This window comes from Sciurus carolinensis, chromosome 19, assembly GCF_902686445.1.
Source record: "Sciurus carolinensis chromosome 19, mSciCar1.2, whole genome shotgun sequence".
Classification (NCBI taxonomy): domain Eukaryota; kingdom Metazoa; phylum Chordata; class Mammalia; order Rodentia; family Sciuridae; genus Sciurus; species Sciurus carolinensis.
Genome location: NC_062231.1, coordinates 10,443,335 through 10,469,299, shown reverse-complemented (window position 1 = coordinate 10,469,299; position 25,965 = coordinate 10,443,335). Strand labels below are relative to the sequence as shown.

General features: G+C 37.5%; 1 pseudogene; it reads left to right on the top strand.

Moving 5' to 3' along the window:
• The first annotated feature begins 1,811 nt into the window (after window positions 1–1,811).
• Window positions 1,812–2,752, top strand: LOC124971200 (vomeronasal type-1 receptor 90-like; annotated as a pseudogene).
• The last annotated feature ends 23,213 nt before the right edge of the window (window positions 2,753–25,965 follow it).

Below are 25,965 nucleotides of genomic sequence, written 5' to 3'. Positions count from 1 at the left end.
TTATAAAATTCAAAGTAACCAGAGAAGTGTTGGGAGGTTTGAAACATAAAAATGACAATATTTGAGAAGATGAGAAGTACACATATTAGATCACTACACACTGTATACACATACTGAATTATAATGCTGGGTTCCATATCCAAATATAAATAGTAGGCTTTAATTAAAAATTGAAATAAACAAAAATCAATTCTTCAATGTTTTAACAACTATCTACATCACCTTGGATTTTAAATAGTACTCCATGCTCATTGCTATTTAACTTTTCTGATTTTTCTTAGTATCTTGCCTTTTAGATCTACATTTCTACAGTACCATGAAATGATTTAGCCTCACACACATATTTTCTTATGACTGTTATTTTTCAATATGTGGCTGTAAATGATTTAAAATACATATGTATTTTAAGACACCTGACTTACAGCACAAATATGCCTTCTATAGAAAATATTCCATCAGTAGTTCAATATAAAATTTTCAGTACCACTTTTGTGCTTCAGTCTCTGAACTGAAAAATTGCTTCCTTTGTGGAGAAGAAAATTGGAACTCTTAGGAGGTCCATTCAGGCTTGGGTAACATGTTCTATCTTTAATGAAAACCTTACAATGGAATGACCCTGAATCTTCTTTAACTGTGACTTTAATTACCACCCTAAGTACAGATGACTGAGTAGGAAATATTAGAATATATTCCTACTAATATTTGATAACTGGACTCGGCTCACTTAGAATAGTTATTCTGTTGATAATAACAGAATTTAAGACAGATAGTTACACTAGGATTCGAAGACAGTACTAAAGTACCACCAAAAATATTTCTATACATACTCCTAAAATGTTCTAACATCATGGAAATTTTGAGAAAACAATAGAAGTAGTCATTATAAAAAAATGAATTAAACCTCCCATGACACATGCATGAGAAATGGCATAATTAAATCATAATGACCAATATTTCTTGAGGTCATTATATTTCTGAAACATTTCCACAGATTGTACTTCATCTTCTTTAACACATACTTGTAGAATACATGTCACCTGACTGTCCATATTTCATAGATGAGATGATCAGTGTTTACCATCATAGACTGCTCAAGGTCATTCTTGAACTCAATGGAAGATCAGATGTAAATTCAAATGTGTATTACAGTGTATTTTCCTCAATGTTGCCTCAGTTCATATTTTAAAGATATAGGTCTGGTACTAAACCAGAATAAAGACAACACTGAAATGATATATTTAACTGTAAACCTACTCCATTGACTTTTAGTTCTTTACAAAGTTGGAATTCTCTATAATTATGCATTCCTCCCAATTGAATTCAACACATATTGTAGAGCTTCTCATATGTACCTGGGGTTTTGTGAAGATGAGAAACATAAAAATGGGATGAGAATGTAGCTCAGTTGGTAGACTACTTGCCTTGAAAGCACAAAACCCTGGGTTCAATCCCAAGCACTTCAAAAAAACATTAAAACCAAGTAATCCCCCAGAGAAAACAAAGATGAAATTATTACCTAGAACTATTTTCAATAGCATATGGTAATTGTGAATGGATACAAATGGTGATGAACAGTGGGAAACCAACAATTGTTATATGATCCAGACCTGATTTGGAAATAACAGGAGAATGGTACCTGGAGGGTGTCAGAGAAACTTGAGTACTGAAGGGGGAAACGTGTGTGTTGGGGTGATTGAAGACATTTCCTGATGATATGAGTGGAGGCTGAGATTGATAATGATGTTACTATTTGAAATAAAGACTTTCTCTTCCTTTTCTCCTAAGATATAATGTGATTCTTTGCCCAAAAGATGAAAAAGACCAACCAACTATATGATCTTATTAGTATGAGAAATGCACTTTTCTCTGAAGTTGTCATTGGGATCTCAGCCAACATCATCCTTCTTCTCTTCCACATCTTCAGGTTTCTTCTCCAGCACAAGCTGAAGCCCACTGACTTGATCATTGGACTCTTGGCTCTAATCCACATAGGGTTGCTGATAATTATTGGGCACACTGCTACAAATATTTTTGTGCCTCAGGTCTTTTGGGATAACAACAAATGTAAATCATTGATCTATTTATACAGGTGTTGAGGGGCTTCTCCATTTGTGCCACCTGCCTGCTGAGTGTCCTCCAGGCAATCACCTTCAGTCCCAGGAGCTCCTGCTTGGCAAAGTTCAAACATAAGTCCCCACATCAGAGTCTGTGTTCCCTTGTGTTCCTGTGGGTGCTCTACATGTCCCTGAGTGCTCACTTCTCAATCTCTCCTACTGTGATCCCCAATGTGACCTCACGTGGTCTTGTAATTATTACTGAATACTGCACAATTTTACCACTGAGTTACTTCCTCAGGCATTTATTTTATGTATTAGGTGTATTCTGGGATGGCTTTCTTATAGGGCTCATGGCTCTCTCAAGTGGGTACATGGTGACCCTCTTGTGCAGGCATAAGAAGCACTTCCAGAAACTTCATATCACCAGTCTTTCTCCCAGAGCAAACCCTGTACAGAGGGCCACCAGGACCATCCTGCTGCTCATGAGTTTCTTCATGCTCATGTACTGTTTGGACTGCATCTTTTCTTCCTTAAGGCCTATGTGGAACAATGACCATGTTTGTCAGTTTATCAAGATGATGGTGGCTAATGGCTATGCCACAACCAGTCCTTTGTTGCTAATCTGTACTGAAAAACAAATTATTAACTTCTTCAAATCCTTTTTGGGAAAGACAAAACATGTTTCACTAGAGTGATAGGTAATTTTTCTGAATGTACCAAAACACTGGCTTCTGAATAGTAAATCACAGCACAGACTATATGATCCCTGGGTTAAGAGAATATGGATATGTGCATGTTTTGCTAAATCTGTTTACTTTGAGACAATTGAATAAAAAGCATGCAATAGAAACAGAAATCATTTACTTTTTTGAAATCACATAAGGGACCCAACCTGTCTACTTGGGGTCAGCAAGTGATTTTTATGAGGTAGGTCTCATGTTCATGGGCTTGGTTAGCCATTTATAAGACATTAAGAGTATACAGCACTTTTTATAAAGTGCTTCAGTGAGTTGTATTTTGTTCAACCAAATATATCAATATTTATTTCCCTGAATTACCACCTGATCCATCAATTATCTTTTTATTTTTATGTATTCATTTTGGGGGACACCAGGGATTGAACTCTGGGGACTCAGCCACTGAGTCACATTCCCAGCCCTATTTTGTATTTTATTTGGAGACAAGGTCTCACTTAGTTACTTAGTGCCTCACTTTTGCTGAGGTTGTCTTTCAATTCAAGATCCTCCTGTCTCAGTCAGCCCAGCCACTGGGGTTACAGGTATTCACCACCACAATTGTCCTTTGATTGATCTGTTTGAAACAATTCAACATAGGAACTCAAGTTATCACATGCACACCAGTGCTCCTAGTAGCATTATTCATGATAGCCCAATGTGGAAATAACTCAATGTCCAAAAGCATCTGAAGATACAAATAAAACATAGCCTGGCTATACCATGGAATATTAATCAGTGTGGAACAGAGGAACAAATTCTTCAGCAAGTAATTTTTGAACTTTGATGACATTATTGCAAGTGAATTGTCAGTCACAAAAGAACAAATGCTGGGACTAAAATTATAGTTCAGTAGTAGAGTCCTTGCCTGGCATGTGTGAGAGACTGTGTTGTAAACTCATTATCAAATAAAAATTAATCAATTACAGATATTGTGTCCATCTACAGCTAAAAATAATTTTTAAAAGAAGAACCAATGTTATAATAGTTTAATGTAGAAGGTAGAAATATGAGTAGAAACTTTTATAGACAGAAAAACAGAATGGCATTTACCAGGAGCTGAGGGAGGGAGTCAGTGAGGAATTCCTATTTGATACAATACACAGGGATAGTTTGGGAAGAAGAAAAAGTGCTGGAGGTGGATGGTAATTATTTTCACAATAGTGTGGATATGCTGGCTGCCTATAACCTGAACTATTATAAAGCATCAAAGTTGTAAATTTTCTGTTATGTGCATCTGACCATAATGAAAAGTGCCCAATGACGTTCATTATTTCACATGTAATACACCAGATACAGGAGGAAAAAAACCATATGTTCTTACTTATTTGTGAAAAGCAATGAATAAATGTAGTAGAAGAGAAAGGAATGGTGGTCATCAGAGAATGGGAAGAACAGGGAGAGGGCAGATGAAAAGAGATCAGTGAGGGGCACCAGGAGCAGAGTTGAGGAATCCCTTCTGGTACTTCTTTGGCACAGTAGGGTAACTATTGGTTAAAATAATCTAAAATATATTTCAAAATTCAATTTCCAACACATAAAAATAATTAATAGTTGAAGAGATGGAAATGCTTATTACTATGATCTGATTACTACAACCTATACACATGTACTGAAATACCATAAGTTACCCCATTAAAATGCACATGTACAAATATATCTTTAAAAATAGTTTCCAGTGTTTTTATGAACAGATAAGAAAAGATTCTCAAAAATAAAAGTGATTTGATGGCATGATTCTCAAAATGCCAAAATAAAATTTTCTAAATGTTTCATTGGATTTTAGTAAATTGGGTCCAAATCATTTTGTTGTCATTGTTTGGGATCAGGGATTGAACCCTGCATTGATTAACTACTGAGACATGTCTCCAGCCCTTTTTATTTTGAGACAGGTTATTGATAATTTGCTTGGCTATGTTTTCCAAGCCTGACCTTGAACTTGTGATTATCCTGGATCATTCTTCTAAGTCCCTCAAATTATAGGTGTATTCTTTACAGACACTTGCAAGGTATCTGAAAAGGAAGAAGAATTCTTGTTATGGATTCAGTTAAGCAGCAGCTACAAAAGGGTATGTAGCCTTAGGTAGGAAGAGTTTTCATTTTCTGGGAAAGTGTTTTACATTAGTTCGCAATGTCAAATTCAAATTATACAGGAATACATGGAAAATTGCTGACCTTGATAGTTCATGCTGTGGAGAGTACAGATTTGTAGTATTTTTTGAATTAGAAAAAGGAAAAAAATAGGAGATGCGTAGTTGAATTGGAGGACAGCATTATATGTCACCAAATATTTCAGCAGATGAACTGTGGGAAATATTACAATATCATATATCTTCTACTGACTTATAGTATCACTGCTCCTGTCTGGTAATTTTGCTTTAAAATTATGATGTAGAGAAATAGCCAAAATTAGAGGTAAATTATAAAATAGGTTGCAACATATATACCTACTAAATGATAAAATAATCAAAATCCACAATAGCAGTGCCTAGATTCATGGTCATGTCCAATTAGTTAAAATGATAGGATACTGTGCCACAGTGTTGCAGAAAGTGACAAGAGTGGAGGGGAAATATGGAGACATGAAAAGAACCTTCACCAAAGAAGCACTATACACATCATGTCAACATCTGAAAAGATGCTTAACAGTTTATGCCACTGGGGAAATAAAATTTAAAATACTGGAAGATCCCACTCACCACTTATAAGTAAAAGAACTTTACACAAAACCCAAGAATAACAAATAGTGGTTGATTGCAGATCATAGGAAGTCTCCTTGATTTTTGTTGGGAAGTCAAATATGTTCTTCTGGAGAAGGGGCATTGAGATTTTATCCTTAATAAAGTTACCCTATGACACAGTGATTATTTACCCAAATTATTTGTAAACTGATGCCCACAGAAATAGTGTATGTTACTGAAGGCATGTCACTGAATGGAAAGTTATTAAGGAGGTCATGGGTTTGAGAAAAACAAAGAATGTAGTGCTTTGCTAATAAAAAAGGGGAAACACAGAGAACTCCAGACATAGAGGCTATGATTCTGCCCATTGAAGGAAACTGTTATTTTTTTTTTCTTTTGAAGGTTTTCAGAGACTACCTGTCAGGAATTTCTGTGGGGGAATTCGGATTCACATGTTACTTTAGGAGAGAGCCATTCTTGAGATCTTCTGGTGCCATTCTTGATGTCTTAATTACTTGGTTCCATTGGTGGGTGGGCACTCAAAGACAGATAATTGGGATTAGAATCAGAAAATTTAATCTTGTTCCCTGCCCCCAAGTGAAGGAGAAGGAGAGGGAGAAAAGGAAAAGAAAACATGTTCATTTTAAAAGAAGCCTCAGTGTCAGAGTGGTATGGACTATATTCAAACCACTAGGTGGACCACTGCTGCATATGCAAGTGTTGACAGCAGCTTCATTCAGTGACATAGTAAGTTGGACAGAATGCAGACATTCTTTTGCAAATTTATGGAGAAGCAAATGAACTTCTTTCAACAAATGTCTATGCATCAAAAAAGAGTAGTCTACTGATTAGCTCAACAACAAGAATAAAACTCAAATGCATTTTACTAAGTCAAAGAAACCAGGATACAAAAGGTACTTATTTCACTCCATTTACATGACATTCCTGAAAAGGAGATAATATAGAGTAAACAGGAAACCTACTGGGTTTTAGGGTTAGACAAAAATACAACTTTTAGATAAAAAGTAGATGTGACCTGGCATCCTGTGCCTACAGTCCAAGCTGCTTAGGAAGCTAAGGCAGGACAGTATGAACCCACAAGAGTGAGTACAGTCTGGGCATCCCAACAAGACTATTTCACCAAAAAAGTAAAAAAAGACAACAATAACACACACACACACACACACACACACACCACCTAGGATATTTTTAAGGTGAAGGAATTCTCCTGTACTCTGCTGGGTTGAAATATGAATGAATGCCTGCCATTTTTCAAAACAATGGAATTCATTTTACAAAGAGTGAATTCTAATATGGGGAAATAAAAGAAAAACTTTAAAGTGGAAGTGAGAGTATAACAGTGGTCCATTGTGACTTTTAAACATAGCCTTTGCTAATTATTTTAAAAGTTTCTTGTTTGTCTTTGTCTATTCTCCCTCTCCCCCTCCTTAACCTGGGGGCAGGGAACAAAACTCCCTTGAGTTGTATGTGCTCCACAGGGAGGAGAGGTCACCAGAAGAACTAAGAAATGGCTGAATCCGAAGTTACAAGTGAATTTTTTTTTTATTGTAAACAAATGGGGTACATGTTGTTTCTCTGTTTGTACATGGCGTAAAGGCATACCATTTGTGTAATCATAAATTTACATAGGGTAATGTTGTTTGATACATTATGTTATTTTTCCCTTCCCCCAACCCCTCCCACCCCTCTTTTCCTCTATACAGTCCTTTCTTCCTCCATTCTTGCCCCCCTCCCTAACCCTAACTCTAACCCTAACACTAACCCCTCCCACCCCCATTATGTGTCATCATCCACTTATTAGCGATATCATTCGTCCTTTGGTTTTTTGAGATTGGCCGGTCTCACTTAGCATGATATTCTCCAATTTCATCCATTTGCCTGCAAATGCCATAATTTTATCATTCTTTATACCTGAGTAATATTCCATTATATATATACACCACAGTTTCTTTATCCATTCATCAAATGAAGGACATCTAGGTTGGTTCCACAATCTGGCTATTGTGAACTGAACAGCTATGAACATTGATGTGGCTGTATCTCTGTAGTCTGCTGATTTTAAGTCCTTTGGGTATAGGCCAAGGAGTGGGATAGGTGGGTCAAATGGTGGTTCCATTCCAAGTTTTCTAAGGAGTCTCCACACTGCTTTCCAAAGTGGCTGCACTAATTTGCAGCCCCACCAGCAATGTATGAGTGTACCTTTCTCCCCACAACCTCACCAACACCAGTTGTTGCTTGTATCCTTGATAATCGCCATTCTAATTGGGGTGAGATGGAATCTTAGGGTGGTTTTGATTTGCATTTCTCTTATTACTACAGATGTTGAACATTTTTCCATATGTTTGTTGATTGCTTATAGATCTTCTTCTGTGAAATGTCTATTCATTTCCTTAGCCCATTTGTCGATAAGATTATTTGCATTCTTGGTGTACAGTTTTTTGAGTTCTTTATAGATTCTGAAGATTAGTGCTCTATCTGAAGTATGATTGGCAAAGATTTTCTCCCACTCTGGAGGCTCTTTCTTTGCATTGTTGATAGTTTCCTTTGCTGAGAGAAATCTTTTTAGTTTGAATCTATCCCAGTTATTGATTCTTGCTTTTATTTCTTGTGCTATAGGAGTCCTGTTGAGGAACTCTAGTCCTAAGCCAACATGTTGAAGCTCTGGTCCTACTTTTTCTTCTATAAGATGCAAGGTCTCTGGTCTGATTCTGAGGTCCTTAATCCATTTTGAGTTTAGTTTCATGCATGGTGAGAGATATTGGTTTAGTTTTATTCTGTTGCATATGGATTTCCAATTCTCCCAGCACCATTTGTTGAAGAGGCTATCTTTTCTCCATTACATATTTTTGGCCCCTTTGTCTAGTATGAGAAAATTGTATTTATCTGGGTTTGTGTCCGTGTCCTCTATTCTGTACCATTGATCCACCTTTCTATTTTGGTACCAATACCATACTGTTTTTGTTACTATTGCTTTGTAGTAGAGTTGAAGATCTGGTATTACGATACCCCCTTCTTCACTCTTTCTGCCAAGGATTGCTTTACCTATTCTGGGTTTTTCAATCTTCCAGATGAATTTCATAATTGCTTGCTCTATTTCTGCAAGGTACATCATTGGGATTTTATTGGAATTGCATTGAATCTCTATAGACTTTTGGTAGTATGGCCATTTTGACAATATTAATTCTTCCTATCCAAGAACATGGGAGATCTTTTCATGTTCTAAGGTTTTCTTTAATTTCTTTCTTTAGTGTTCTGTAGTTCTCATTGTAGAGGTCTTTCACCTCTTTTGTGAGATTGATTCCCAAGTATTTTATTTTTTTTGATGCTATTGTGAATGGGGCAGTTATCCTAATTTCTCTTTCTGAAGATTCATCACTTATGTATAAAAATGCATTAGATTTATGTGAATTGATCTTATATCTCGCTACTTTACTGAATTCACTTATGAGATCTAAAAGTTTTCTGGTGGAATTTCCTGGTTCCTCTAAGTATATAATCATATCATCAGCAAATAGGGATAGTTTTAGTTCTTCTTTTCCTATTCGTATCCCTTTAATTTCTGTGGTCTGTCTAATTGCTCTGGCTAGAGTTTCAAGGACGATATTGAAAAGAAGTGGTGAAAGAGGATATCCCTGCCTTGTTCCAGTTTCTAGGGGGAATGCTTTCAGTTTTTCACCATTTAGAATGATATTAGCCATGGACTGAGCAAAGATGGCCTTTACAATGTTAAGGAATGTTCCCACTATCCCTATTATTTCTAGTGTTTTGAGCATGAAGGGGTGCTGTATTTTATCAAATGCTTTTTCTGCATCTATCGAAATAATCATGTGATTCTTGACTTTAAGTCTATTGATATAGTGAATTACATTTATTGATTTCCTGATGTTGAACCAACCTTGCATCCCTGGGATGAAACCCACTTGATCATGGTGCACTATCTTTTTAATATGTTTTTGTATGCGATTTGCTAAAATTTTGTTGAGAATTTTTGCTTCAATGTTCATTAAGGATATTGGTCTGAAATTTCCTTTCCTTGATGCGTCTCTGTCTGGTTTAGGTATCAGGGTAATATTGGCTTCATAGAATGAGTTTGGGAGGGTTCCCTCCTCTTCTATTTTATGGAATACTTTGAGAAGTATTGGAATGAGCTCTTCTTTAAAGGTTTTGTAGAACTTGACTGAGAACCCATCTGGTCCTGGACTTTTCTTTGTTGGTAGGCTTTTGATGACTTCTTCTATTTCATTACTTGAAATTGGTCTATTTAAATAGTGTATGTCCTCCTCGTTCAGTTTAGGCAATTCGTATGTCTCTAGAAACCTGTTGATGTCTTTGAAATTTTCTATTTTGTTGGAGTATAGATTTTCAAAATAGCTTCTAATTATGTTTTGTATTTCAGTCGTGTCTCTTGTGATATTTCCTTGTTCATTCCGAATTTTAGTGATTTGGGTTTTCTCTCATCTTCTCTTTGTTAGTGTGGCTAAAGGTTTATCAACTTTGTTTCTTTTGTCGAAGAACCAACTATTTATTTTGTCAATTTTTTGTATTGTTTCTTTTGTTTCAATTTCGTTGATTTCAGGTCTGAGTTTCACTATTTCCTGTCTTCTACTACTTTTGGTGTTGGTCTGTTCTTCTTTTTCTAGGGCTTTGAGCTTTAGTGTTAGGTCGTTGATTTGTTGAGTTTTACTTCTTTTATTAAATGCGCTCCATGAAATAAATTTTTTCTAAGTACTGCTTTCATAGTGTCCCAGAGATTTTGATATGATGTTTCTTTGTACTCATTTACCTCTAAGAATTTTTTAATTTTCTTCCTAATATCTTCTTTATCCATTCATCATATAATAGCATATTGTTTAATATCCAGGTGTTGGAGTAGTTTCTGCTTTTTACTCTTTCATTTATTTCTAATTTAAATCCATTATGATCTGATAGAATACAAGGTAGTGTCTCTATCTTCTTGTATTTGCTAACATTAGCTTTGTGGCATAATATATGGTCTATTTTAGAGAAGGATCCATGTGCTGCTGAGAAGAAAGTGTATTCACTCTTGGTTGGATGGTATATTGTATAAATGTCTGTTAAGTCTAAATTATTGATTGTGTTATTGAGATCTATGGTTTCTTTGTTCAATTTTGGTTTGGAAGATCTGTCCAGTGGTGAAAGAGGCGTGTTAAAATCACCTAGTATTATTGTGTTATGGTCTATTTTGTTTCTACATTTGAGAAGGATTTGTTTGACATACATGGATGAGCCACTGTTTGGGTCATAGATGTTTATGATTGTTATATCTTTCTGATTTATGCTTCCTTTAAGCAGTATGAAATATCCTTCTTTATCCCTTCTGACTAACTTTGGCTTGAAGTCCACATTATCTGAAATGAGGGTGGATATTCCAGCTTTTTTGCTGAGTCCATGTGCATGGTATGTTTTTCCCCATCCTTTCACCATTAGTCTATGGGTATCTCTTACTATGAGGTAGTCTCCTACAGGCAACATATTGTTGGATCTTTCTTTTTAATCCAATCTGCCAGTCTATGTCTTTTGATTGATGAATTCAGGCCGTTAACATTCAGGGTTATTACTGAGATATGATTTGTATTCCTGGTCATTTGGTTCATTTTTTAAATTTTATTTATTTATTTATTTATTTTTTGACACAACTTCATCCCTCCTTTATTTGACAGTTCATTTAGGATAATTCCTCCCTTTGCTGATTTGCTTCTTTGTGTTTTATCTCTTCCTCATGGAATATTTTGCTGAGAATGTTCTGTAATGCTGGCTTTCTTTTGTAAATTCTTTTAGTTTTTGTTTATCATGGAATGATTTTATTTCATCGTCAAATTTGAAGGTAAGTTTTGCTGGGTATAAGATTCTTGGTTGGCATCCATTTTCTTTCAGAGCTTGAAAAATGTTGTTCCAGGCCCTTCTAGCTTTCAGGGTCTGGATTGAAAAATATGCTGATATCCATATTGGTTTCCCCCTGAATGTAATTTGTTTTTTTTTCTCTCACAGCCTTTAAAATTCTGTCTTTATTTTGTATGTTAGGTATTTTCATTATAATGTGCCTTGGTCTGGGTCTGTTGTAATTTTGTGTATATGAAGTTGTAAAAGCCTCTTGAACTTGATTTTCCATTTCATTCTTCAAATTTGGGAAATTTTCTGATATTATTTCATTGAATAGATTGTTCATTCCTTTGGTTTGTTTCTCTAAGCCTTCCTCAATCCCAATAATTCTCAAATTTGGCCTTTTCATGATATCCCATAGTTCTTGCAGATTTTGTTCATAATTTCTTACCATCTTCTCTGTTTGTTCAACTTTGTTTTCAAGGATAAATATTTTGTCTTCAATATCTGAGGTTCTGTCTTCCAGGTGTTCTATCCTATTGGTTGTGCTTTCTATGGAGTTCTTAATTTGGTTTATTGTTTCCTTCATTTCAAGGATTTCTGTTTGGTTTTTTTCAATATCTCTAACTCTTTATTGAAATGATCTTTTGCTTCCTGTATTTGCTCTTTTAACTGTCAATTTGTGCTATCATTCCATGCCTGCATTTGTTCTTTCATCTCATCATTCAATGTCTGCATTTGCTCTTTCTTCTCATCATTTGCTTCCCTGATCATTTTAATTATGTACATTCTGAACTCCCTTTCTGTCGTTTCTTCTGCCATGCTGTCGTTGGATTTTATTGATGTAACATCTAGATTTGTTTGGGGCATTTTCTTCCCTTGTTTTCTCATATTGTTCAGGAATCAGTGGGTCCTTAAGATATTGCAGATTTCCTCTATTGACTTATAATGTCCCTGAAGATTGCTAGTATATCCCCTCTTATCCTTCAGTAGCCTGCAGTTTGGAGGAAGTTGATAATGCAGTGCTCCACAAGGAAGTTGCCTCTCTAGGGTTGGTGAACCTCAGGTGGGGTTTATTTCCTGATAGTGGGCAGAGGTGCCTCCACTTGTTGACCAATGGTCATCCAAAGGGTAACTAGGCTGCAGGCTGAGGCAAGGTCTGTTTGTGCCTGTGTCTCTGGTTTTACCATCCTTGTGGGAAAACCTCACCCGGCAGGGAAGACTCACCCAGTGGGGAGGTCTCGCTGGTCAGTTCCCCTCCTAGAGGTTCCCCTCCATCTACAACTACTGCCTGGGCTGGGCTGCCTTTCTCTGCCACGTTCCCAGGGGCCCAAACCTACCTCCTAGGCCTGGGAGCCTCACCCTTCACAGACAAGTCTCCTTAGGCTGACTCTCCTCAGAGAATCTGTCTGCAGTCCTGTAAACTTCTCTCTGCCCGTAGGCATGTCTCTGTTCGGCTCTTCCACCAAGAAGCCACCTAGGTCCTGGGATACTGCTCTGCACCTAATCGCCTGGCTATGCGGTCCCTCCTCTGAGCCACCACCTGGAGCCCTGTACAATAGGTCCAAGACCCATAGACCCGCCACACACCTCTTCCTCTGGTCAGCCGCCTGGTTTCTGACACAGTCACTAGGAGTCCAAGCAACTCACTTCACGTCTCCTCCTCCTGCCAACTGCCCGTAGCTTTAGGCAGTCACTCCAAGTCCAAGTGACCCGCCCTGTCCCTCCTCCTCCTTGGGGTAGCCCCCCGGGTGTTCAGGAATGGTCGCTCGGAGACCAAGTGACCCACCGTCCTCCTCCTCCAGGCAGGCCACTGGTGTTCAGGAGCAGTTGCTTTGATTCCAAACAACTCACCACTCACCTCCTCCTCTGGCAACCGCCTGTGCCTCTGATGCAGTCACTCCTAGACCAAGAGACTTGCTGTGCTTCTCCTCTTCCTCTGGGCAACCCCCAGTGTTCAGAAGCAATTGCTCTGAGTCCAAGCAGCTCACCACACAGCTCCTCCTCAGGCAGCTGCCAGGAGCCCCAGTGGTTGCTCCGTGTCCAAGCGCTGTACTGAACCGCCACCTCTACGATGATACCAGTTGTCCGTGTTTACCGCTCCAGCAGTGGGGAGGGGCATCTCACCAGGCAACTCTCCTTCACAAAGTTCCCTGTGTTCCTGGGCTACCACCCCATCCGGGATGCCTCCCCAACGGGAGAGACTCACCCGGTGGCTTTGAGTTGGTCCCAAGTCTCTCGCTATCTCCTCTTTTGAATCCTGCATCCTGGAGCAACATGAAATGCAGCCACCCTCTAGTCCACCATCTTGAAAAACCCCCACAAGTGAATTTTAATGCACCATCAGGGTGCACCTGAGACCCCGTTCCAGGGCCCTCCTGGAATGCAGTCTTTGTATACCTTCTCTAAAATGTTTTCCCTGAAGGGCAGAACTACTGCCTCTGGGTCAGAAGTCCCTGTGTTTCTTCTTTGCTTACAAATAAATAGAACTTCAAAATCATGTCCTTATTTTTGGATTGACATTGGGGACAAGGACCAAGTTTTCAGTATCAAAACTGGAGACCAAGATGAGACCTGAAAGCAGCCAATGCTCTGGTTTATTGGGCAGGCCTGGCCCCTTATGCAATCACACTTCCATACTGAGGAGGTAAGGCTAATTTTTTTGAGAGCTGACTGCTGGAAAGCTAGGAGAAAGGCTAGTATGCCTTGGGTTAATTCAGAGGGAATCCTTCTGGGAGTAAAGGGAAATACAGAGAGACCATCCCAGCAACTTTCAGAGTCCCTTTTGCTTCAGGGAACACCCACCTTCCTTTCCTGAACTCTATGGATTGTTTCATTGTGGTCTAATTTGAGAAAAATGAAACTGAAAGCAGTAAGTGTAAGAACCCAGAATTCACTCTGGACACAGGAACACACATAAGTGAGTTTATTAAGCACACAGACAAAGTGTCTCCCTGCAGGGTGAGAGAGAAAATGAGAGGAAAAGAGACAGGGTGCACGTGTGCAGGAGAGAGTGAAATGGTGAGTAGGAGAGAGAGTGTGAAAATGGTGGGGACACCATTCTTAAGGAGTTGATTTCTGTAGGGGAACAGGGACCAATAACAGAGAAGGATACTTGCCAGCTGAATGATGAACAAATAGCTAGCTAGGATGTTCACAGTCTGACAAGTGAGGTTGTAAATTGGGACGCAGGGGAAATGACTGCAGAGTAAAGGGCAGGGGAGAAGCTTTATATTATATTACAGTAAGTCTCCACACCTTGGCCATTTTCTAAGCTCCCCTGTGTACCTACTATTGGCATCACAGTTTCCATTTTACTGCCACCATTATTCTGCCCCCTCCATAAACACAATATTTTACAACCCAGAATGTCAGTCTGTGAAAATTCTCGGCAGCCACTGGTACAATCTTTAACCTGTGAACTTTGTCACCAGCAATTGGTCCTTTGCCCACTAAATTCCACTACTTAAGAGAAGCTTCCCAGGATATAAGATCAATGCTCATAAATCTAATGCATTTTTATACATAAGTGATGAATCTTTAGAAAGAGAAGTTAGGAAAAATGTCCCATTACAGTAGCTTTGAAAAAAGTAAAATACATGGGAACCAATCTAACAAAAGAGGTGAAAGCCCTCTACAATGAGAACTACAGAACACAAAAGAAAGAAATTAAGGAAAACCTTAGAAGATGGAAAGATCTCCCATGTTCTTGGATAGGCAGAATTAATATTGTCAAAATGGCCATACTACCAAAAGTGCTATACAGATTCAATGCAATTCCAATTAAAATCCCAAAAACTTACCTTACAGAAATAGAGGAAGCAATCATGAAATTCATCTGGAAGAATAAGAAACCCAGAATAGCTAAAGCAATCCTTAACAGGAAGAGTGAAGCAGGGGGTATCACAATACCAGAACTTTAACTATACTACAAAGTAATAGTAACAAAAATGGTATGGTATTGGTACCAAAATAGACAGGTAGATCAATGGTACAGAACAGAGGACATGGACACAAATCCAAATAAATACAATTTTCTCATACTAGACAAAGGGGCCAAAAATATGCAATGGATAAAAGACAGTCTCTTCAACAAATGGTGCTGGGAAAACTGGAAAACCATATGCAACAGAATGAAACTAAACCCTTATCTCTCACCCTGCACAAAACTCCCCTCAAAATGGATCAATGACCTTGGAATCAGACCAGAGACCCTGCATCTAAAGGAGAAAAAGTAGGTCCAAGTCTTCGTCATGTCAGCTTAGGATCAGACTTCCTTAACAGGACTCTCATAGCACAAGAAATAAAAGCAAGAATCAATAACTGCATAGATTCAAACTAATAAGTTTTCTCTCAGCAAAGGAAACTATCAGTAATGTGAAGTGAGAGCCTACAGAGTGGGAGAAAATCTTTGCCACTCACACTTCAGATAGAGCACTGATTTCCAGAATATATAAAGAACTCAGAAAACTCTACAACAAGAATACAAATAACCCAATCAACATATGGGCTAAGGAAATGAATGGACAATTCACAGAAGAGGATCTACAAGCAATCAACAGATATATGAAAAAATGTTCAACATTTCTAGTAATAAGAGAAATGCAAATCAAAACTACACTAAGATTCTATCTCACCCCAAATAGAAGGGCAATTATCAAGAATACAAGCAACAATAAGTGTTGGTGAGGATGTGGGAAAAAAGGTACACTCATACATTGCTGGTGGGGCTGCAAATTAGTGCAGCCACTCTGGAAAGCAGTATGGAGATTCCTTAGAAAACTTGAAATGGAACCACCATTTGACCCAGCTATCCCACTCCTTGGCCTGTACCCAAAGGACTTAAAATCAGCATACTACAGAGATAAAGCCACATCAATATTCATAGCTGCCCAATTCACAATAGCCAGATTGTGGAACCAACCTAGATGCCCTACAATTGATGAATGGATAAAGAAGCTGTGGTATATATATAAAATGGAATATTACTCAGATATAAAGAATAGTAAAATTGTGGCATTTTCAGGCAAATGGATGAAATTGGAGAATATCATGCTATGTGAGATAAGCAAATCTCAAAAAACCAAAGGATGAATGATCTCGTTGATAAGTGGTTGATGACACATATTGGGGGGTGGGAGGCGGACAAGAAGAGAGGAAGGAGGGACTGTATAGAGGGGAAAAGAGAGGTGGCAGGGGTGGGGGGAGGAAAAATAACAGAATGAATCAAAAACTATTACCCTAGGTAAATGTATGATTACAAAAATGGTATGCGACTACTTCATGTACAGAGAAACAAGATGTATCTCAATTGCTTACAATAAAAATAAATTTAAAAGTAGAAGCTTCCCCCACCTTTTTTTTCTCTCTTTCTCCCAGTCCTGAGAGCAGACACTCTGGTTCACCACGTAATTAATTCTCTTTTGTGGGTTCCCATGTTTGGAATGTTTTTTTCTGTGCATTCATTGGGGCCACAACTCAGATCAGGCACCCCAGAGTGCTTGCTCCCATTGATTCAAGGGTCTGAGCTACCTTGGGACCTGAACTCAGCCACATTTTTCTTTTTTCTTTCTTTCTTTATTTATTTTGATACTGGGTACAAACTCAGTACCTTGTTCTTGTGAGGTAAGCACTCTACCAGATGAACTATCTCCCCAGCTCCACATTTTTCTTGCACATATCCAGACCCTGATTCTACATATCTGGTCACTCTTCCTCAGGACATTTGTGGTACCCCTGGTGTAGAAGCTATGGTTAAGTGGGAGTTGGAAACTTGGGGGGGATTTTTCCCTATCTGGTTTGTTTTAAAGACACCCACCTACTAGCCACAGTTTTGTTTTGCTTTGTTTATATCTGTTTCTGGATTTTTAAGATGTGGGTAATACTGTGTTGATCCTATAGATTGGTTCTTGGGAAATATTCTAGCAGAATGTGCCATCTGTGGATATAAACCTAAGGAAAAATGTTTTGATTAAAAATCATTTAACAGAGTCCTTGCTGAACAGACATCAAAAAGCATTTGATGCTAATTGGGTTAATTGTTGGAATCTATGCTATAAAGATGTGAAGGTACCAAGGCCCATGACTATATATTTGACTGTGTGCTTTTAGTCCTTAAGTCTAAATGTCCACACACATTTTCATATTTCTGCTATTCTGTGCCCAAGGAGTGAAATAAAATGCTTAAATGCACAGATTACCTTTACATTAAATAAAAAGGCATTTTGAGAACCCACTACAGTCATTGTCTGACAATTAAGTAGCCTATCTGATTGAGAGTGGGGGATCAAAGTGGCCAGTCATTAAAAACTTGGAAATTGGTTCCACTAGTATTAAATAACAGTCTGTGGACAAATCATTCTCCCCTTTTAAGATCTGACAGTATGACCTCTTAGGCCAGGATGTAACAGTGGTCCACGTTGTAAGTTCATGACCTACAAATGACAGAGGCAGGAGACAGGTAACAAACTTTGGATCGGCAAGCTTTCCTTTATTCTGGAGCAAAGTCCATCAATCAGGCACAGGGGTGTCCAATTTCTGAATATGGAGGAGTTATAAAAGGAGTCTGTGTTTTGTATTTTCATTGGAGACTGCAAACATGCAGTTTTGACAGTCAGGAACTAGCTGTACAGGTTACAACTGACATAGAAAGGTAGTAGTAAAAAGGTTGAAACTCATTATTATCCAGGGAGAGAGAAGTCCAGATCCCAAGGGATGAGCACTCAAATGTTGACCACGGTTTTACTTTCTCTGGGATCCACTGCTTCCCAGAGATTCAGTATTTGCTGTGTGTCTCCATTTAGAGCTAATTTGCAATTGGGAAAATTCAATGTTCAGGGTTCAGCATTCAGGATCTGCCCCTTTCCTTTAGTGCTCATTGTTATTAGGAAAGGATTTACTGGGAGAGGTTTAAAATTAGACCAATTTCCCCTCCCTGCACCCAAGGCACACTGTCCCTCCATTTTTCTTGGGGAACTGTTTTGCAGAAATATTATTTTTCATAATCCTTCAAGAATACTATATATTTGCTTGCAAAAATGAGTTATCACTGGTGGCACAACAAAACCCTCTGGGAAGCAGTAGAGAGATTCCTCAAAAAACTTGGAATGGAACCACCATTTGACCTAGCTATCCCACTCCTTGGCCTATACACAAAGGACTTAAAATCAGAATACTACAGTGATACAGCCATATTAATGTTTATAGCAGCTAAATACACAATAGCTAAATTATTGAACCAACCTAGCTACCCTTCAATAGATGAATGGATAAAGAAAATGTGGTATATATACACAATGGAACATCATTCAAAGAATAAAATTATGGCATGTGCAGGAAATGGATGAAACTGGTGATTATCATGCTAAGTGAAATAAGCCAATTCCAAGAGACAAGATGCCAAATGTTCTGATTTGTGGTGCTGACTCACAGTAATTGCAGGGCAGAGAGGAAGACAGGTTCAACAAATTGGGAAGAGAGAGTAGGGAATGGAATGGGTAAGACAGTAGAATGAATCATAGAACTTTTCTATGTTCATATATGAATACAAAACCAGTGAAACCCCACAACATGTACAATCAAAAATATGGGAAGTTAAACTCCATATATATATGTGATATGTCAAAATACATTCTACTGTCACATATAACTAAAAAGAACAAATAAATTTTAAAAATAGTAAATGATGGAGAGGATGAGGAGAAAAACAAACACTTTACACTGTTAGTAGGATTATTAATTAGGACAACCACTATGGAATTAAGGATGGAGGTTTCCTAAAACCCTGGACATGGAACTGCCTATGACCCAGTTATACCACTCCTCAGTATTTATACAAAACAATTAAAATTATTATACCATAGTGGTACAATCATACCCATGTTTATGGGAGCACAATTCACAAGAGGCAAGCTATGGAATGAGTTTAGGTGTCCATCAACAAATTAATGGATAAAAATGTGACATCTGTACACAATAGATTTGCATTTAGCAATGAAGAAGAATGAAATTATGTCATTTTTCAGGAAAATGGATGGAATGTGAGAACATTATGTGAAGTAAGACAACTAAGAAGGTCAGAGTCATGTGTTTTCCTTCATATATGGAAGCTAGAAAGGAAGAAGGTTATGAAAGTTGCAGAAACATCTCATAATCAGGAAGATCAGTAGAAGAGTGAAAAGGAACAGGGTGAGGGGAGGGAGAAGGGGTTTCTGGGGGAATAATACTGGCCAAATTATATTGTTATATTGTGTGCATGCATGAATATATAACATATTCCACCATTATATATAACCACATACACCAATAAAAAATGTGAAAAAAATCAGACTCTATCTTAATGACAGAGTTATAATTCATTATCTTCTATTTTATAGATGAGAAAATAGACATCAGGAGGGAAAAATTGATTTTTGGACATTCTGGGTGTCTATTGACAGGTTCAAAATGAATTTGTAGAAATTGCATCTTGACAGAGAGAATAAAAAGAAATTTCTGAGTCCTAGTCTCCACATGATGGGACAGTATCCCAGTGTGTTTCTGGTCCTTATGGTGAGAAACATGCAGAAGATGTGGCTTTTGATTTCAGTACTCCCAACTCTCTCCTATTCACATCTCTGTCATAGGATTGTCTGCAGGTCTGTGCAGTGATGAACTAGAATGTGATAAAGGGTTAATGAGGTGTTAAGTCTCAATGCCTTGATTACTATCACTTGTTCATTTCCAAAGTGACACAGAATATAAAAATTAGGACATTTTTACTAGACATAGATTCCATGGGTTCTGATCCTATCTGGAACATTTGTTAGTTGTGAGACCTTGAGTGAATTATTTCTCAGTCCTAAATCTCAAATGTTTTGTTCACAAAATGGGGATAATGTGAAGGAAAATGAAAATTAAATTAGTTAATCACCAAGAACAATGCCTGGCAGAAAAGTACTCAACAACTATTAGCTGCTCTGTTAAGTAGTGCTATGGACAAACCAAATAGAAAAAAAAAGGATATATACAGATGGCAAATAAACACAGAAAAAGATGCTCAACATCATGGTTTATAAGGAAATGGCAATTAATTACACTATAAGAATGGCTTAAATCCAATATCTGACAATGAAAATTTCTGTGTTTTAACAGGAATTATCATTCATTGCCAGCAGGATCACAAAATTGTACAGCCACTTTAAAGGAGTTGGGCATTTTCTTACAAAGCTAAACACAGTCTAACCATATTTCTAGCAAACACATTCTATGTGTTTATCTAGTGGATTTGAAAGCTGATGTCCACTGAAAAACCTCCATGCAAATGTTTACAACTTCTTGAATTGCCAGTTTGATTGACAGAAGCCTAGGAAATGCCTAGGATTGGGATAATTTTGGGTTCAACTGTGAGAGTGTTTCCAGAGATAATAGGCATGTGGGAGAGAAGACTGAAGGGGGAAACACCTGAAATATTGGAAGCACTATTCAATAGGCTGAAGGACTAGGAAGAAAAAGTGGAAGAAGGAAGAAGCTGCAGAAGATGAAGATGCATTCCTCTTGAGTGGGTGTGTCCTTTGCTGCATCATGAAAGCCCTCCCCAGATGGTGGCATCTTTTTATTAATTTTGTTTATTTATTTGATAGTAGAGTATATTTTGATATATTGATATACACCATCAGGAGATGAGAATAAGTAGAGAATAACTTATTCCAATTAGGGTCCCATTCTTCTGGTTGTACATGATGTGGAGTTTTACTGATCATTGATACATATGTGACCATAGGAATGCTATGTCTGGTTCTTTCTACTGTCTTTCCTACTCACATCCCCCCTCCCTTCCCTTCATTTCCCTTTGCCTAATCCACTGAAATCTGTTCTTCCCTCCCCACCTTATATTATGTTAGCATCTACATCTTAGAACTTTCAGCCTTTATTTTGGGGTGATTGCTTTAGTTCCATAGCATGGCAGTCTCTACTTTCATTATTTACAAGCAAAAGTCATAAACTTATTATTTTTGTACTTTAATTAATATTCCATTGTGTATATGTACCACATTTCCTTTATTCATTCTTCTGTTGAAGGCCACCTAGGTTGGTTCCATATCTTAGCTATTGGAAGCAGAGCTGCTATAAACATTTGGTGTGGCTGTGTCACTGTAGTGTGCTGATTTTAAGTCTTTTAGATATATACCAAGGAGTGGGATAAATGGGTCAAATGGTGGTTCCATTCCAGTTTTTTCTGGGGACTCTCTGTACTCCTTTCCAGAGGGGTTGCACCACATTCCAGTCATAATAGCAATGCATGAGTGAACCTTTTCCCCCACATTGTTACCAAAATTTATTGTTAATTTTACTCTTGATAATTGAATGATTTGGAAATCCTAGTACCTGGAACACTATGAAAACTAATTTCTATTCTTCATGCATTACCTAATCTGTGTTGTGCTGGTATAGCAGCACAAATGGGCTAAGAAGGACCCTGAACAGCCAAAGAAACCTCAATACAGCAAAGCTGAATGCATCATACTCCCTGATTTTAAAATATATTACAGAGATATAGGAATTAAAATACTGTGTTTGTAAAATTGCAGCAATGTACAGACCAATGCACAGCAAATAGAACCAGAATAGGCCCATGCATATGCTGTCAGCTCATCCTTGACAAGGGAGCCAATAATACACAATGAAGAAAGGATAATCTCTAACAAATGGTGCTGAGGACACTGGATATCTATGTAGAGAAGAAAGAAATCAGAACCTTATCTTACCCCTTACTGAAACATTAACTCAAAAGGAACAAAAAATACAAATGTGAGACTTGAATTTTTTAAATTCCTATAAGAAAATACTGGGGATCCATTTACCAATCTCTCTCCATCAGTCTAAAATACAAATACGATCATTCAGATTTGATCACTACACAGTGTTACATGTATCAAAGTATCATACTGTATCTCATAAGCAGGTGAAGTTACTATGTTTCAATCTAAAATAAAAGAAGACAAGAATAAGCTTTCCAAAAATTTAAAAAGAGAAGGCAGAAGAAAAGTTTCACAGTCTTGCTTTAGGAAATTGTTTCTTGGCAATAACAGAAAAAGGACAGGGAAAAGAAATATAAATAGACAAGTGAAATTTCATTAAACCAAAAATTTCTGCACAGCCAAATAAAGCATGAAGAGAGAAAAGATTCAACGGCCATAATGGGAGAGATTATTTGCATATCACCTGAGAAGAGCATAAGGTCCAAAAATATAATTAATTCCCAGAACTCTATAATAAATAACCTTATTAAAAACCAATAATGGAGCTGGGTGGTGTTGGCATGCCTGCAATCCCATTGGTCAGGAGATTGAGACGGGAGGATTGCAAGTTTGAGACCAGCCTCAATAACATAGTGAGGCCCCTGTGAAATTCAGTAAGACCTTGTCTTCAAAATAAAATATAAAAAGCACTAGGGACATGGCTTAGTGTTAAAGTTGCCCTGGGTTCAATCCCTGGTACAAAAGGACACCAAAAAAAGCAGTAAAATTTTATTTTATTTATTTATTTTTTTTAATTTATTTATTTTTTTTACGTTTACATAGGGTAATGATGTTTATTATATTTTTCCCCTCCCCCCCACCCCTCCCACCCCTCTTTTCCCTCTACACAGTCCTTCTTTCCTTCATTCTTACTGCTCTCCTTAGCCTAACTCTAAACCTAACCCTAAACCTAATGCTAGCCCCTCCCACCCCCCATTATATGTCCTCATCCGCTTATCAGCGAGATCATTTGTCCTTTAGTTTTTTGAGATTGGCTTATCTCACTTAGCATGATATTCTCCAATTTCGACCATTTGCCTACAAATGCCATAATTTTATCATTCTTCATTGCGGAGTAATATTCCATTGTATAAATATGCCACAGTTTCTTTATCCATTCATCAACTGAAGGGCATCTAGGTTGGTTCCACAATCTGGCTATGGTGAATTGAGCAGCAATGAACATTGATGTGGCTGTATCTCTGTAGTATGCTGATTTTAAGTCCTTTGGGTATAGGCCAAGGAGTGGGATAGCTGGGTCAAATGGTGTTTCCATTCCAAGCTTTCTGAGGAATCTCCACACTGCTTTCCAGAGTGGTTGCACTAATTTGCAACCCCACCAGCAATGTATGAGTGTTCCTTTTTCACCACATCCTCGCCAACACCTATTGTTGCTTGTATTCTTGATAATCGCCATTCTAATTGGGGTGAGATGAAATCTTAGGGTGGTTTTGATTTGCATTTCCCTTATTACTAGAGATGTTGAACATTTTTTCATATATCTGGTGATTACTTGTACATCTTCTTCTGTGAAGTGTCTGTTCATTTCCTTAGCCCATTTGTTGATTGGATTATTTGTATTCTTCGTGTAGAGTTTTTTGAGTTCTTTATAGATTCTGGAAATTAGCGCTCTATCTGAGGTATGGTTGGCAAAGATATTCTCCCACTCTGTAGGCTCTCTCTTCACATTTCTGATAGTTTCCTTTGCTGAGAGAAAGCTTTTTAGTTTGAATCTATCCCAGTTGTTTATTCTTGCTTTTATTTCTTGTGCTATGGGAGTCCTGTTAAGGAAATCTGATCCTGAGCCAACAAGTTGAAGATTTGGACCTACTTTTTCTTCTATAAGATGCAGGGTCTCTGGTCTGATTCCGAGGCCCTTGATCCATTTTGAGTTGAGTTTTGTGTAGGGTGAGAGATAGGGGTTTAGTTTCATTCTATTGCAAATAGTTTTCCAGTTTTCCCAGCACCATTTGTTGAAGAGGCTATCTTTTCTCCATTGCATATTGTTGGAACCTTTGTCTAGTATGAGAAAATTGTATTTATTTGGGTTTGTGTCCATGTCCTCTATTCTGTACCATTGATCTACCTGTCTATTTTGGTACCAATACCATGCCGTTTTTGTTACTATTGCTTTGTAGTAGAGTTGAAGATCTGGTATTGCAATACCCCCTGCTTCACTCTTGCTACTGAGGATTGCTTTAGCTATTCTAGGTTTTTTATTCTTCCAGATGAATTTCATAATTGCTTGCTCTATTTCTGCGAGGTACATCATTGGGATTTTAATTGGAATTGCATTGAATCTGTATAGAACTTTAGGTAGTATAGCCATTTTGACGATATTAATTCTGCCTATCCAGGAACATGGGAGATCTTTCCATCTTCTAAGGTTTTCTTGAATTTCTTTCTTTAGTGTTCTGTAGTTCTCATTGTAGAGGTCTTTCACCTCTTTTGTGAGATTGATTCCCAAGTATTTTATTTTTTTCGATGCTATTGTGAATGGAGTAGTTTTCCTAATTTCTCTTTCTGAAGATTCATCACTTATGTATAAAAATGCATTGGATTTATGAGCATTGATCTTGTAACCTGCTACTTTACTGAATTCACTTATGAGTTCTAAAAGTTTTCTGGTGGAATTTCCAGGTTCCTCTAAATATATAATCATGTCATCAGCGAACAGGGATAGTTTGAGTTCTTCTTTTCCTATTCGTATCCCTTTAATTTCTTTGGTTTGTCTGATTGCTCTGGCTAGAGTCTCAAGGACGATGTTGAATAGAAGCGGTGAAAGAGGGCATCCCTGCCTTGTTCCAGTTTTTAGGGGGAACGCTTTCAGTTTTTCACCATTTAGAATGATATTAGCCATGGGCTTAGCGTAGATGGCCTTTATAATGTTTAGGAATGTTCCTATTACCCCAATTTTTTCTAGTGTTTTGAGCATGAAGGGATGCTGTATTTTATCAAATGCTTTTTCTGCATCTATTGAAATAATCATGTGATTCTTGAATTTAAGTCTGTTGATATGGTGAATGACATTTATTGATTTCCGAATGTTGAACCAACCTTGCATCCCTGGGATAAAACCCACTTGATCGTGGTGCACTATCTTTTTAATATATATTTGTATGCGATTTGCTAAAATTTTGTTGAGAATTTTTGCATCGATGTTCATTAAGGATATTGGTCTGAAATTTTCTTTCCTTGATGTGTCTCTGTCTGGTTTAGGTATCAGGGTGATATTGGCTTCATAGAACGAGTTTGGTAGGGTTCCCTCCTCTTCTATTTCATGGAATAGTTTGAGGAGTATTGGAATGAGCTCTTCTTTAAAGGTTTTATAGAACTCGGCTGAGAACCCATCTGGTCCTGGACTTTTCTTTGTTGGTAGGCTTTTGATGACCTCTTCTATTTCATTGCTTGAAATTGGTTTATTTAAGTTGTGTATGTCCTCCTCGTTCAGTTTAGGTAGTTCATATGTCTCTAGAAATTTGTTGATGTCTTCAAGGTTTTCTGTTTTGTTGGAGTATAGATTTTCGAAATAGCTTCTAATTATGTTTTGTATTTCACTCGTGTCTGTTGTGATGTTTCCTTGTTCATTCCGAATTTTAGTAATTTGAGTTTTCTCCCTCTTTCTCTTTGTTAGTGTGGCTAAGGGTTTATCAATTTTATTTATTTTTTCAAAGAACCAACTATTTATTTTATTAATTTTTCCGATTGTTTCTTTTGTTTCGATTTCGTTGATTTCGGCTCTGATTTTAACTATTTCCTGTCTTCTACTACTTTTGGTATTGGTCTGCTCTTCTTTTTCTAGTGCTTTGAGCTGTAGTGTTAAGTCGTTTATTTGTTGATTTCTACTTCTTTT